Source organism: Pseudophryne corroboree, chromosome 9, assembly GCF_028390025.1.
Source record: "Pseudophryne corroboree isolate aPseCor3 chromosome 9, aPseCor3.hap2, whole genome shotgun sequence".
NCBI lineage: Eukaryota > Metazoa > Chordata > Amphibia > Anura > Myobatrachidae > Pseudophryne > Pseudophryne corroboree.
Window position 1 is genome coordinate 379,225,599 of NC_086452.1, and position 13,920 is coordinate 379,239,518.

The window sequence follows — 13,920 nt, forward strand, 5'->3', positions numbered from 1 at the left end:
CCAGAGAATTAAACTTAAACATAATGGTGCGACTGCTGGCCGGTACTGACTGTCCGCTATGGCATAACCCTGAGTCTTAGCTGCCACTGCACCCTATTGCTGCTTACACTTCCCTAACCTATCCCTGACCTAGTGGTGGACCTAGGTGCAAAATTTACATTACGCCACACAGTAAGAGCCAAATTAAAATTACGCCACACAGTATGAGGCAAATTCACATTACGCCACACGGTATGAGCCAAATTCACATTATGCCATAAGGCGTGAGCCGAAATTCACATTACGCCACATGGTATAAGCTGAAATTCACATTACGCCACACAGTATGAGCTGAAATTCCAGTATGAGTCAAATTCATATTACGGCTCACTGTATGAGCTGAAATTCACATTACGCCACACGGTATGAGCCAAATTCACATTGATCTACACGGTATGAGTCGAAATTCACATTACGCAACGCAGAATGAGTCAAAACTCACAATATGCCAAACAGTATGAGCTGAAATTCCAGTATGAGTCAAATTCATATTGCGTCACACAGTATGAGCTGAAATTCACATGACGCCACACGGTATGAGACAAAATCACATTACGCCACACAGAATGAGGCGAAATTCATATTACGTGACACACGGTGTCATTCCGAGTTGTTCGCTAGCTGCTTTTGTTCGCTGCGCAGCGATCAGATAAAAAAATCGGCACTTCTGCGCATGCGTATAGGGCGCAATGTGCACGCGCATCGTACTATTACAACGAACGATGTCGTTTCACACAAGGTTTAGCGAAGCTTTTCAGTCGCACTGCTGGCCACAGAGTGATTGACAGGAAGAGGGCGTTTCTGGGTGTCAACTGACCGTTTTCAGGGAGTGTTCGGAAAAACGCAGGCGTGGCTGGCCGAGCTCAGGGCGTGTTCGTGACGTCAAAACAGGAACTGAATAGTCTGAAGTGATCGCAAGCGCTGAGTAGGTCTGAAGCTACTTTGAAACTGCACAAAATTATTTTGTAGCCGCTCTGCGATCCTTTCGTTCGCACTTCTGCTGAAAACGGTCAGTTGACATCCAGAAACGCCCTTTTCCTGTCAATCACTCTGCGGCCAGCAGTGCGAATGAAAAGCTTCACTAGACCTTGTGTGAAACTACATCATTCGTTGTAATAGTACGACGCTCATGCGCATTGCGCCGCATGCGCAAAAGTGCCTTTTTTTGCCTGATCGCTGCGCAGTGAACTAAAGCAGCTTGCAATCAACTCGGAATGACCCCCTATATACAGTATTTGTTTTGATAGAGTAAAATGTTTTCCCAGTACATTTTTAGAGTTACACAGAAAACGCAAGTTAAAGTAGACAGAAGTTTAATGTCAGCCAGAGGAAGACGGAAGCGCATGACCAGAGGTAGAAAGGAGAGCATGGCCAAAGATAGTGCTGGATATAGACAGTAGGCACGGTCAGAGATAGAAAGTAGTAGTGCTGGAGATAGACAATAGTGCAATGCCAGAAATAGACAGTAGTAGTGCTGGAAATACAGTAGTGCACAGCCAGAGATAGTAGTAGTGCTGGAGATAGTCAATAGTGCCTGGCTAGAGATAGACAGTAGTAGTGTTAGATATAGACAATAGTGCACGGCCAGAGATACGCAATAATAGTACTGGACACAGAGAATAGTGCACGGCCACAGATAGGCAGTAGTAGTACAGGACTTAGAGAATAGTGCACGGCCACAGATAGGCAGTAGTAGTACAGGACTTAGAGAATAGTGCACGGCCACAGATTGTCAGTAGTAGTGCCAGACATAGAGAATAGTGCACGGCCAGAGATAGGCAATAGTAGTACCGGACACAGAGAACAGTGCACGGCCAGAGATAGGCAATAGTAGTGCCGGACATAGAGAATAGTGCACGGCCAGAAATAGGCAGTAGTAGTGCCTGACTAAGAGAATAGTGCACAGCCAGAGATAGGCAGTACTAGTGCCGGATGCAGAGAATAGTGCACAGCCAGAGATAGGCAGTACTAGTGCCGGACGCAGAGAATAGTGCACAGCCAGAGATAGGCAATTGTAAAGCACAACGGAATTTGCTGCGCTATATAAGAAACTGTTAATAAATAAATAAATAGGCAATGGTAGTACCGGACATAGAGAATAGTGCACGACCAGAGATAGGCAGTAGTAGTACCGGACTCATTTGATATTTTTAGGGGTAGGGATATGGGAGAGGAATACAGGCTGCAAGCCCAGCACTAAGGTTCCCCTAGCTCACTCTTGCACTAGGTTAGATTAAACAGTGAAAACATGTCCCCTTTCCAGGGTCAGAACTAGGGGTGTGACGTGACACAAAAACACCTCAGTGTTTGTGTATAGCACTACAGAACATGTGTGATACATTATAAATAAAACAGATTCATTTCACTTACATTTGCACTTTTAAAATTCTGCATTATTCTTCATTAGATACACAGCGCATTTGCAGGGGTCTCGATAAGATACTAATCTATTGGGCAAGTGCAATGACAATTGCTCTGATCCAATTTGTTGTCTTCTGTCCCTAGCACCAAAACTGTGTTTTCAGCAAAACGTTTCATATAATTTACCCGGAAAATACTGTATACACAGTTATTTGTAAAACTGTAAGAAAAAAATGTCCAGCAGGTAGAGCTCTAAGTGTGTTTTAATGAGACTAATGGGTTAAATGAGAGTATGTAAAACCCTAAACAGAGTTAAAAAGTGTTTTTCTCTCTAGTGATAGGGATTTTTCTCATTTTGTCTAATACATGGTGGGGTTGCTGCCAGCCATAACCCTGCTGTCACTGAGGGTCACCCCGTTTGCTGGTATCTATCAACAGATTTTGCCGCCGATAGTTCCCCATGTCTCTGTATGACAAACCTATTTAACACGTATTACAGCAGTACGTATTTTTTAACTGCGACTGGGAGTTGTCAGGGCCGGCAACAGAAATTTTAGGTCCCGGTACAGTGATATCTATGGGACCTCAGATTATAATTATGTGTGTGTGTGTGTGTGTATATATATATATATATATATATATATGTATATTAAAGCGCAATGGAATTTGCTGCGCTATATAACAAATTGTTAGTATATAGAGATATATATGTATAGATATGTTTGTTTGTACACACATATAAATACACATCTCTTCTTCCTCCACACACCCCAGTGTGTGTCGGTATCCGTCTGGATGGTCAACCATGTTATGGTCGACAGTCATTAGGTCGACCACTATTGGTCGACATTGACATGGTCGACATGGACACGTGGTCGACACATGAAAGGGTCGTCATGCGTTTTTTTAATAAAGACTTTTCTCTATCGTCCTAGTGGATGCTGGGGTTCCTGAAAGGACCATGGGGAATAGCGGCTCCGCAGGAGACAGGGCACAAAAAGTAAAGCTTTTCCAGATCAGGTGGTGTGCACTGGCTCCTCCCCCTATGACCCTCCTCCAGACTCCAGTTAGATTTTTGTGCCCGGCCGAGAAGGGTGCAATCTAGGTGGCTCTCCTAAAGAGCTGCTTAGAAAAAGTTTAGCTTAGGTTTTTTATTTTACAGTGAGTCCTGCTGGCAACAGGATCACTGCAACGAGGGACTGAGGGGAGAAGAAGTGAACTCACCTGCGTGCAGGATGGATTGGCTTCTTGGCTACTGGACATCAGCTCCAGAGGGACGATCACAGGTACAGCCTGGATGGTCACCGGAGCCGCGCCGCCGGCCCCCTTGCAGATGCTGAAGTCAGAAGAGGTCCAGAATCGGCGGCTGAAGACTCCTGCAGTCTTCTAAAGGTAGCGCACAGCACTGCAGCTGTGCGCCATTTTCCTCTCAGCACACTTCACACGCAGTCACTGAGGGTGCAGGGCGCTGGGGGGGGGCGCCCTGGGAGGCAAATGTAACCTATATAAAGGCTAAAAATACCTCACATATAGCCCCCAGAGGCTATATGGAGATATTTAACCCCTGCCTGGATTCACTAAATAGCGGGAGACGAGCCCGCCGGAAAAGGGGCGGGGCCTATCTCCTCAGCACACGGCGCCATTTCCTCTCACAGCTCCGCTGGTCAGGACGGCTCCCAGGTCTCTCCCCTGCACTGCACTACAGAAACAGGGTAAAACAGAGAGGGGGGGCAAATTTATGGCGATATTTTGATATATATAAAGCAGCTATAAGGGAGCACTTATTATAAGGCTATCCCTGTTATATATAGCGCTTTTGGTGTGTGCTGGCAAACTCTCCCTCTGTCTCCCCAAAGGGCTAGTGGGTCCTGTCTTCGTTAGGAGCATTCCCTGTGTGTCTGCTGTGTGTCGGTACGTGTGTGTCGACATGTATGAGGACGATATTGGTGTGGAGGCGGAGCAATTGCCAAATATGAGGATGTCACCCCCTAGGGAGTCGACACCAGAATGGATGCCTTTATTTATGGAACTACGGGATAGTGTCAACACGCTAAAGCAGTCGTTTGACGACATGAGACGGCCGGACAATCAATTAGTGCCTGTCCAGGCGACTCAAACACCGTCAGGGGTTGTGAAACGCCCTTTGCCTCAGTCGGTCGACACAGACCCAGACACAGGCACTGACTCCAGTGGTGACGGTGACGAATCAACCGTATTTTCCAGTAGGGCCACACGTTATATGATTTTGGCAATGAAGGAGGCGTTACATTTAGCTGATACTACAGGTACCACTAAACAGGGTATTATGTGGGGTGTGAAAAAACTACCTATAGTTTTTCCTGAATCAGAAGAATTAAATGACGTGTGTAATGAAGCGTGGGTTGCCCCTGATAAAAAGCTGATAATTTCAAAGAAATTATTGGCATTATACCCTTTCCCGCCAGAGGTTAGGGAGCGCTGGGAAACACCTCCTAGGGTGGACAAGGCGCTAACACGCTTATCTAAACAAGTGGCGTTACCCTCTCCTGAGACGGCCGCACTTAAAGATCCATCAGATAGGAGGATGGAAAATATCCAAAAAAGTATATACACACATGCAGGTGTTATACTACGACCAGCTATAGCGACTGCCTGGATGTGCAGTGCTGGGGTAGTTTGGTCAGAGTCCCTGATTGAAAATATTGATACCCTGGACAGGGACAATATTTTACTGTCGTTAGAACAAATAAAGGATGCATTTCTTTATATGCGTGATGCACAGAGGGATATCTGCACACTGGCATCACGGGTAAGTGCTATGTCCATTTCGGCCAGAAGAGCTTTATGGACGCGACAGTGGACAGGCGATGCGGATTCAAAACGACATATGGAAGTTTTGCCGTATAAAGGGGAGGAGTTATTTGGAGTCGGTCTATCAGATTTGGTGGCCACGGCTACAGCCGGGAAATCCACCTTTCTACCTCAAGTCACTCCCCAACAGAAAAAGGCACCGACTTTTCAACCGCAGCCCTTTCGTTCCTTTAAAAATAAGAGAGCAAAGGGCTATTCATATCTGCCACGAGGCAGAGGTCGAGGGAAGAGACAGCAACAGGCAGCTCCTTCCCAGGAACAGAAGCCTTCCCCGGCTTCTACAAAAGCCTCAGCATGACGCTGGGGCTTCTCAAGCGGACTCGGGGACGGTGGGTGGTCGTCTCAAAAATTACAGCGCGCAGTGGGCTCACTCGCAGGTAGATCCCTGGATCCTGCAGATAATATCTCAGGGGTACAGGTTGGAATTAGAGACAGATCCACCTCGCCGTTTCCTGAAGTCTGCTTTACCAACGTCCCCCTCCGAAAGGGAGACGGTTTTGGAAGCCATTCACAAGCTGTACTCTCAGCAGGTGATAGTCAAGGTACCTCTTCTACAACAAGGGAAGGGGTATTATTCCACTCTTTTTGTGGTACCGAAGCCGGATGGCTCGGTAAGGCCTATTCTAAATCTGAAGTCCTTGAACCTGTACATAAAGAAGTTCAAGTTCAAGATGGAGTCACTCAGAGCAGTGATAGCGAACCTGGAAGAGGGGGACTTTATGGTATCCTTGGACATCAAGGATGCGTATCTCCACGTTCCAATTTACCCCTCACACCAGGGGTACCTCAGGTTCGTTGTACAAAACTGTCACTATCAGTTTCAGACGCTGCCGTTCGGATTGTCCACAGCACCTCGGGTCTTTACAAAGGTAATGGCCGAGATGATGATTCTTCTTCGAAGAAAAGGCATATTAATTATCCCATACTTGGACGATCTCCTAATAAGGGCAAGGTCCAGAGAACAGCTAGAGATGGGATTAGCACTGTCGCAAGAAGTGCTAAAACAGCACGGGTGGATTCTGAATATTCCAAAATCCCAGTTAATGCCGACAACTCGTCTGCTGTTCCTAGGGATGATTCTGGACACGGTTCAGAAAAAGGTTTTTCTCCCGGAGGAAAAAGCCAAGGAGTTATCCGAGCTTGTCAGGAACCTCCTAAAACCAGGAAAGGTGTCTGTACATCAATGCACAAGAGTCCTGGGAAAAATGGTGGCTTCTTACGAAGCAATTCCATTCGGCAGATTCCACGCAAGAATTTTCCAAAGGGATCTGTTGGACAAATGGTCAGGGTCGCATCTTCAGATGCACCTGCGGATAACCCTGTCTCCAAGGACAAGGGTGTCTCTTCTGTGGTGGTTGCAGAGTGCTCATCTATTGGAGGGCCGCAGATTCGGCATACAGGATTGGATCCTGGTGACCACGGACGCCAGCCTGAGAGGCTGGGGAGCAGTCACACAAGGAAGAAACTTCCAGGGAGTATGGACGAGCCTGGAAACGTCTCTTCACATAAACATTCTGGAACTAAGAGCAATATACAATGCTCTAAGCCAGGCAGAACCTCTGCTTCAGGGAAAACCGGTGTTGATCCAGTCGGACAACATCACGGCAGTCGCCCATGTGAACAGACAGGGCGGCACAAGAAGCAGGAGTGCAATGGCAGAAGCTGCAAGGATTCTTCGCTGGGCAGAGAATCATGTGATAGCACTGTCAGCAGTGTTCATCCCGGGAGTGGACAACTGGGAAGCAGACTTCCTCAGCAGACACTATCTTCACCCGGGAGAGTGGGGACTTCATCCAGAAGTCTTCCACTTGCTGGTAACCCGTTGGGAAAGACCAATGGTGGACATGATGGCGTCTCGCCTCAACAAAAAACTGGACAGGTATTGCGCCAGGTCAAGAGATCCGCAGGCAATAGCTGTGGACGCGCTGGTAACGCCTTGGGTGTACCAGTCGGTGTATGTGTTTCCTCCTCTGCCTCTCATACCAAAAGTATTGAGAATTATACGGCAAAGAGGCGTAAGGACGATACTAGTGGTTCCGGATTGGCCAAGAAGGACTTGGTACCCGGAACTTCAAGAGATGATCACGGAAGATCCGTGGCCTCTACCTCTAAGGAGGGACTTGCTTCAGCAGGGTCCCTGTCTGTTTCAAGACTTACCGCGGCTGCGTTTGACGGCATGGCGGTTGAACGCCGGATCCTAAAGGAAAAAGGCATGCCGGAAGAAGTCATTCCTACTTTGATTAAAGCAAGGAAGGAAGTAACCGTGCAACATTATCACCGAATTTGGCGAAAATATGTTGCGTGGTGCGAAGATCGGAGTGCTCCGACGGAGGAATTTCAACTGGGTCGATTCCTACATTTCCTGCAATCAGGATTGTCTATGGGTCTCAAATTGGGATCTATTAAGGTTCAAATTTCGGCCCTGTCGATTTTCTTTCAAAAAGAATTGGCTTCAGTCCCTGAAGTCCAGACCTTTGTTAAGGGAGTGCTACATATACAGCCTCCTGTGGTGCCTCCAGTGGCACCGTGGGATCTCAATGTGGTTTTGGACTTTCTAAAATCTCATTGGTTTGAACCACTAAAGAAGGTGGATTTGAAATATCTCACATGGAAAGTGACCATGCTTCTAGCCCTGGCTTCGGCCAGGAGAGTGTCAGAACTGGCAGCTTTATCTTACAAAAGCCCATATCTGATTTTCCATTCGGACAGGGCAGAACTGCGGACTCGTCCGCATTTTCTCCCTAAGGTGGTGTCAGCATTTCATCTGAACCAGCCTATTGTAGTGCCTGCGGCTACAAGTGACTTGGAGGACTCCAAGTTACTGGACGTTGTCAGAGCATTAAAAATATATATTGCAAGGACAGCTGGAGTCAGAAAATCTGACTCGTTTATATTGTATGCACCCAACAAGATGGGTGCTCCTGCGTCTAAGCAGACGATTGCTCGTTGGATCTGTAGCACAATCCAACTTGCACATTCTGTGGCAGGCCTGCCACAGCCTAAATCTGTAAAGGCCCACTCCACAAGGAAGGTGGGCTCATCTTGGGCGGCTGCCCGAGGGGTCTCGGCATTACAACTTTGCCGAGCAGCTACGTGGTCAGGGGAGAACACGTTTGTAAAATTTTACAAATTTGATACTCTGGCTAAGGAGGACCTGGAGTTCTCTCATTCGGTGCTGCAGAGTCATCCGCACTCTCCCGCCCGTTTGGGAGCTTTGGTATAATCCCCATGGTCCTTTCAGGAACCCCAGCATCCACTAGGACGATAGAGAAAATAAGATTTTACTTACCGATAAATCTATTTCTCGGAGTCCGTAGTGGATGCTGGGCGCCCATCCCAAGTGCGGATTATCTGCAATAATTGTACATAGTTATTGTTAACTAATTCGGGTTATTGTTGAAGGAAGCCATCTTTCAGAGGCTCCGCTGTTATCATACTGTTAACTGGGTTTAGATCACAAGTTGTACGGTGTGATTGGTGTGGCTGGTATGAGTCTTACCCGGGATTCAAAATCCTCCCTTATTGTGTACGCTCGTCCGGGCACAGTACCTAACTGGAGTCTGGAGGAGGGTCATAGGGGGAGGAGCCAGTGCACACCACCTGATCTGGAAAAGCTTTACTTTTTGTGCCCTGTCTCCTGCGGAGCCGCTATTCCCCATGGTCCTTTCAGGAACCCCAGCATCCACTACGGACTCCGAGAAATAGATATATCGGTAAGTAAAATCTTATTTTTTGTGGAACTTTTTCATACTTTACGATCCACGTGGACTACGATTGGGAACAGTAATCTGTGCCGAGCGCAGTTGTAGCGGAGCGAGGCACCTTGCCCGAAGCATGGCGAGCCATGCGAGGGGACGCAATGCACTAATTGGGGTTCCCCGTCACTTTACGCAAAAAAACGACACCAAAAAAACTAAAAAAAACTCATGTTGACCTTTTCATGTGTCGACCATTTGTCCACGTCGACCAATAGTGGTAGACCTAATGACTGTCGACCATAACATGGTCGACCATTCATACCGGAACCGTGTGTGTCTCCCTGTCTCCTTCCTCCCACACACCCCACAGTCTGTCTTTCCCCAATGACTCCATGCTGCATTCCCAGCTCACCCCACCCCATCTCAAAGCCCTGTATCCTCTCACCAAGCCACTCTTACCCCAGGGAGAGACTCATCTGTGCTGCACTCCCCAGACCCGAACACCGCACAGCATACCCTACTAGAAGAGGCCGGCGCAGGACACCGAAATCCTGGCCAGCAGAGCTGCTGCCCTGCCACATAACTGCCAGCACACTCGCGCAGCACAGTCACTGTGTGTGAGAGGCTCCTGTCACTCTGAGGCTGCTCCCACACCGCCTACAGCTCGCTGCCCTATTTGAACAAGACGGCTCACGTACCTGCCGGGCACTAAATGGTGCATCCTTGGGGCCACTCTGATCCTTGGTGCCCGGAACAGGTGTCCACTTTGACCCCCTTCGCCAGCCCTTTGAGTTGGACTTTACTGTATTTCCTGAATGACTCTATGAGGAAAATGAAATTGGGAGCAAGAGAGATTTGCCCTCCCAAACACATACTGTAGTCTTAAATTGCAACTGCATGGACATCAATCTTATTTCTTGAACCAGCTCCCATAACTCAGTGAGATGGGAAGAGCCCCCTTTCCCAGGACTGGTGTCCACTGCAAGGGGGGAGTATGCAGGCTTTTCTCATAGAGAGCAGATGCTGTAGAAATACATTAGCCTAGTAGTAATACCGGCGGTCGGGATGCCGTCTGTCACATGACCGACATTGGCATCCCGACATTGAAGATCCCGACTTCCCCTAAGTCTTCAGGGGGTGGCAGTTATGGCTAACCCTATGGGGGTGGCGATTACAGCCACATGACCACCAACACCACAACCGCCTAGATGCCGAACGCATCACAGCCTAGTAGGGAGAGGACATTTAGCGTGTAATGAACTGAATAGGCTTTTCATATGCAGCCCATGCTGTTTGATGGTAAAGGCTTTGCATAATAAAAGCCTACTGTATTTGTCTGACATGTAAAACAAAAAGCAGCCAATGGAATAAAGGACAAGAGTAAACCTTTTTCTTATGCATAGGAGATCATTTACTCTCATGATAGGAAGGAATTGATCACCCCCCTATACATTTCCTGGGTTCACTACGGCTGGCCGGTGGTCGGGCTCCCGGCGACCAGCATCCCGGCGCCGGGAGCCCGACCGCCGGCTTACCGACAGCTTGGCGAGTGCAAATGAGCCCCTTGCGGGCTCGCTGCGCTCGCCACGCTACGGGCACGGTGGCGCGCTACGCGCGCCACACTATTTTATTCTCCCTCTATGGGGGTCGTGGACCCCCACGAGGGAAAATAAGTGTCGGTATGCCGGCTGTCGGGCTCCCAGCGCCGGTATACTGAGCGCCGGGAGCCCGACCGCCGGCAAACAGAAGACCACCCACATTTCCTAGTAATGCAATGTCAGGCTTTATTACAGAATATACTGTTTATGCTCATTGAAGTTGTTATGCCTGTGTGCCAATGCAAATACTACTGCACAGTGGGGGTCATTCCGAGTTGATTGCTAGCTGCCGTTGTTCGCAGCGTAGCGATCAGGCTAAAAATCGGCATTTCTGCGCATGCGTATGGGCCGCAGTGCGTACGCGCGACGTACTTTCACAAAAAACTATGCAGTTTCACACAAGGTCGAGCGACACTTTTCAGTCGCTCTGCTGATCGGTGAGTGATTGACAGGAAGTGGGTGTTTCTGGGAGGTAACTGACCGTTTTCCGGGAGTGTGCTAAAAAAACGCAGGCGTGCCTGGGGAAAAGGGGGAGTGGCTGGCCGGACACAGGGCGTGTTTGTGACGTCAAAACAGGACTGAAGTGATCGCAAGGTAGGAGTAGGTCTGCAGCTACTCTGAAACTGCTTGAAAAAATTTCAGCACTGTTCTGCGATCCTTTCTGTTAGCACTTCTGCTAAGCTAAGATACACCCCCAGAGGGCGGCGGGCCTAGCGTTTGCACTGCTGCTAAAAAGCAGCAAGCGAGCGATCAACTCGGAATGAGGGCCAGTATATACGGTCATTGCTTTCTGTAAACCTTCTGAAATGCTATCACATGGGTACACCTCTAATGCTATTCATGGCCTTTCATGTGATTGTCTAGGCTGTCACCTCTTGTGCTCATGAAATGTTTCTAAGCCAATGAATCAAACTTTTTTGTTTATTTTTTTTATAAATCACTGATCGCCCATTGGATTTATATACATTATACACATTATATATCCTCGTGTAAATAAAATTGCGACCCTTTATGTAATTGTAAAATTCTTAAGTGGTTTCATCTTAGATGTATAGTTTGGTATCCGGTCTCTAGGTCGACATGTTCTAGATCGACTGGTCAAAATGTCGACATGAGTTTTTCACAGTTTTTTTCAATTTTTTGAACTTTTTCATACTTAACGATCCATGTCGACTATGATTGTGATTAGTAACCCGTGCCGAGCGCAGCGAGGCACCTTGCCCGAAGCATGGTGAGCGAACACAGTGCACTAATTGGGGTTCCCGTTCACTGTATGGAAAAAATGACACCCCCCAAAAAAACTCATGTCGACCTTTTGACCTGTCGACCTAGAAAGTGTCGACCTAGAAACCCTGTGGACCTAGAAACCCTGTGGACCTAGTTACTGTCTACCAATACTGGTCGACCTAGACACTGCCGACCTAAGTGTGGTCGACCCTCCATACCACACCTGTATAGTTTATATTGAACCTAGTTGAACTCGCACATCTCTAATATATACAGTATATATAGAGTAGGCCCGGCTGGAGACTGTACAGAGGCCCCCTCCTCTCTTTATACGCCCCTGCTCTACCAACAAGTAATTTGTTTATTTGAGGTGTCTTAATTGCATTGAGGAATTGCTATATTTTCTCTTATGTCCTAGAGGATGCTGGGATCCACATTAGTACCATGGGGTATAGACAGGTCCACCAGGAGCCATTGGTACTTTAAGAGTTTGAGAGTGTGGGCTGGCTCCTCCCTCTATGCCCCTCCCACCAGACTCAGTTTAGAAAATGTGCCCGGAGGAGCCGGTCACAGCTAGGGGAGCTCTACAGAGCTTTTCTAGAAAAAAGTTATTTTAGAGTTTTTTATTTTATATGGAGGCTGCTGGCAACAGCCTCCCTGCAGCGTGGGACTAAGGGAGGGAGTAGTGTCCGCCCTGCGCCACTTACTCCGCTGACAGGACACTGAGCTCCTAAGGGGATAGATCGCTCCCTGCCACAGGGGATCACTCACCCCGGCAGCATGCCGCCACCCCCTTACAGAGCTGAAGATTGTGGCGAGTAAGGCACCGACGTCCCTTGGAAGTAGGGGGCTGGTGTGAAGATGGCGGCAGCAGGGTAGGAGTGCAGTATTAACTGCGCTCCGCGATGGCTCAGCGGCACATAGTGCGGCGCGTTGAGGGTTGCCCTGGGCCAGCGCTTACACCCTACACTGGTCATAAAGCCTGTCGGGGTCCCCGGATCTCAGCCAGCATCAATCCTCCGGCCAGTATTATCAGATGAAGAGCGGGAAGACAGCGGCATTTTGGGGGCGGAGCTTCTCCTCAGAGCGAACCCAGCAGCGTTCAGCGCCATTTTCCTGCCTGCACAGCGCTGATCTGGAGAAAGAAGGTCCCTCCACAGCAACTCCAGCTATCTCTCACGGTACCAGGTGGTTGTAGAAGGAAGGGGGGGGGGGGGGGGGGGAGGCTGCAATACGACTGTGTATCCTATTAAGGTGCACAGTCAGCGCTGACAAGGGGTCTCACTTTGATTAAAAGCACTGTGTGTTGGTTGGCTCCAATCTCTGTGTCTCTCTTACCATTCTTGGGGGTGAAACTCTGTCTGCCCTCCCCTGTGTGTGTGTGGGGTGTTTTGTGGTCTCCATTAGCTATGTCCAGGGACACTGCGTCATATTCTGCGGAGGATATGTTCACCCAGGATGATCCCATTCCATGTAATCAGGATTGCACTGGTTTAGCACAGATTTTAGCAAGGGAGCCTGAGTGGTTATCCTCTATCAAATCTATGATTTCTCAGATTTCAAATAGGGTTGCACAAAATGAATCTGCAACTCAGGCTTTACAGAACTCTATGGCAGTCTGGCCCAGTTCTGGTATATCAGGACTCCCCGCTGTATATTCACATAAACGTGCTCTTGCTCAGATCATGCAGGATACCGATCAGGATAGCACTGGTTTAGCACAGATTCCAGCAAGGGAACCTAAGTGGTTTTCCTCTATGAAATCTTGGATTTCTCAGATTTCAGATAGGGTTGCAAGTAATGAATCTGCAACCCAGGTATTACAGAACTCTATGGCAGTATGGCCTGATTCTGGTACCTCAGGACGCTCCGCTATTTACCCCCACAAACGTTCGCTTATTCATGTCATGCAAGATGACATGGATACCGATTCTGATACCACAGACGGTACTGGAGATGTGTTGCGGGGGTCTGTATCTCTTGCAAAGGGGGTGCAATTGATGATAGAGGCTATCAGGGATGTATTGCATATTAATGATACAACACCTAAGCAGGTTGAGGAGGCTTTTTTCCACTGAAAATAAGAAAGCCTCGCTAACCTTCCCTGCGTCAAAGGAATTAAATGCTATATTTGAGAAAACATGGGA

General features: G+C 48.2%; 1 protein-coding gene across 3 annotated transcripts in view; it reads left to right on the forward strand.

Moving 5' to 3' along the window:
- SYN2 (synapsin II) overlaps positions 1 to 13,920 on the forward strand; it is a 590,154-nt gene that overhangs the window by 511,755 nt on the left and 64,479 nt on the right. The window lies entirely within an intron of this gene.